At 38.7% G+C, this 2220-nt stretch overlaps 1 non-coding gene across 1 annotated transcript; it reads left to right on the top strand.

The window, feature by feature from the left end:
- The first annotated feature begins 369 nt into the window (after window positions 1–369).
- LOC127124402 (small nucleolar RNA R71) lies at window positions 370–476 on the top strand. Its single transcript, XR_007803901.1, has one exon. It is a non-coding gene; the product is annotated as a small nucleolar RNA R71 (small nucleolar RNA).
- Window positions 477–2220: the final 1744 nt, after the last annotated feature.

The following is a 2220-nucleotide window of genomic DNA, read 5'->3' as shown; positions in this document are numbered from 1 at the left end:
CCTGTCAGAAATTGACATTTAGGGGCAGCATGCCCAGGAACTCTGCATATCTCGCAGTTTGGTGCTACAGCGGCCACGGTGGCTGTAGGTGTTATGGCCAAGTTGTCTATCTTTTGAGTAAGAGCGTCTACCTTAGCAATGGCATGGTCAAGACTACGTAATTCGTACATACCGCCTTTCGTTGGAGGTTTCTCTACGGAGGTTCTTTCGCTTCCCCACTGGTAATGATTCTGGGCCATACTTTCGATAAGTTGATAGGCCTTATTGTAGGGTTTATCCATCAGTGCGCCACCTGCGGCGGTGTCTATTGTCAATCTTGTGTTGTACAAGAGACCATTGTAAAAGGTATGGATGATCAACCATTCTTCTAGACTGTGATGTAGACAAAGCCTCACGATGTCTTTGTATCTCTCCCAAGCTTCAAAAAGTGATTCGTTATCTTTTTGTTTAAACCCGTTTATTTGGGCTCTTAGCATTGTCGTCTTACTAGGTGGGAAATATCGTGCTAAGAAAACTTTATTCAACTCGTTCCACGTAGTGACAGAGTTGGATGGTAGAGACTGGAACCAAGCTCTAGCTCTGTCTCTTATGAGAATGGGAAAAGACATAGTCTTATAGCTTCGGGGCTGACACCATTTACTTTCACTGTTTCTGCATATTGCAAAAACACTGACAAATGTAGGTTCGGGTCCTCCGTGGGACAACCTGAATATTGGTTTTGTTGTACGGATGACAACAATGAAGGTTTTAGCTTGAAATTATTGGCCTCGATGGCATGGGGCAGCGATGTTGTTATGTGGTTCATCCTGCGAAGGGATTGCATAGTACTTAAGAGGACGGTTTTGGGGTCCTTCGGCCATCTTTGGTTGCATAACTGGTTCAGGAATAGGGATATTAGGATCGGAAAGATTTAGCTTGATACGATGTTCTCGTATCAGGTCTCGTATCCGGCGTTCTAATCTTATATAACGCTTAGGTTCATCGAACGGTAGCTTTAATTTCTCGCCTTGAGAGCGAGTACTTGGCATACACTCGACAAATTAGAAAGGGAAATAGAATTGTTTGCCTAAGTCTATACTGGACAACACTGGAGTTACGATATCGACTAAATTTGTCCCCGACAACGCTGCCAAAAACTTGATTGCGACTTAGTAAGTCTATGGGAATCGTGACTGCAGGTACACAGTCGTATCGCGTAGTTTTAAAGATTATCGAACCCAAAGGACTAATAATCGAACATATTGTTATCTAATGTTACTATGTAAATCTAAGGCTTAGGATCTTTCTAAGATTGGAGGGATGAAGAGAAATAACTATAACGTAAACAAAATATTAATAAAGATATTTAATAAAGGGACATCGGTATGTAACGTATCAAAATATTCTTCAGTAGAAATTATTTATAAAAAGGACTTTGTCTCACACTCTCGTTTTTATTGACTCTGACCATACTCTTAAACCATAATTTCTGGCTCTCACGGTCTCATTATGAATTTAAAAGTAACTTTTGAATATGAATAAAGTCTAATTAATTCTAAAGCGCTCTCGTTGTGTTTAGGATTAATGCCTAGTTTGAGCTATCCGGTTAAAATCTCAAACTCTCGTTCTTATTGACCGTAACCTCTGTTTTCTTTGTACTCTCGTACGAAAAACAATTTTAAATAAAATAAGAAAGTAAAACCGGAAAATTATATTTTATAAAAGCCAACACCAATTATTTATGAATCCCATCATTTCGAAGGTCTTTACAGACCGATACCTATGGGTTTAGCCGGACATGGATCCGGTAACAGACATGATATTCAAATAATTAAGCATACAATAAGACAAAAGTAATTAAAATGGAAATTAAAATAAAACCTGGAATATAAATTGAGAACTTGGAATTAATACTGATTCTTCAAATTAAACAATACCGGTAAGCTTTGGCAATTGTGTACACTGTTACAATCAAATTCAGATACTTAAACAATAATTGCAATAGTCCCCGATGTGGAGAATATATTGCTTTTACAAAGTAAGAAACTGCCTAAGAAAATCTAACCAAAAGAATCTGACAGGAAAAAATGCACCCCCGTGAGAAAAAACCGACCCTCCTTTATATACTTCCACTCCCTAATTGTAGCATTGGTTGGTTGAAAAAGTAAGTGGAGGTCATGGCTAAAAATGTGGAGGTCATGGCTAAAAATGTGGAGGTCGTGGCTAAAAAGGTGGAGAGGA

The sequence above is a fragment of the Lathyrus oleraceus genome, chromosome 2, assembly GCF_024323335.1.
Source record: "Lathyrus oleraceus cultivar Zhongwan6 chromosome 2, CAAS_Psat_ZW6_1.0, whole genome shotgun sequence".
In the NCBI taxonomy this organism is placed as follows: domain Eukaryota; kingdom Viridiplantae; phylum Streptophyta; class Magnoliopsida; order Fabales; family Fabaceae; genus Lathyrus; species Lathyrus oleraceus.
This window is presented reverse-complemented; position numbering and strand designations above follow the sequence as displayed.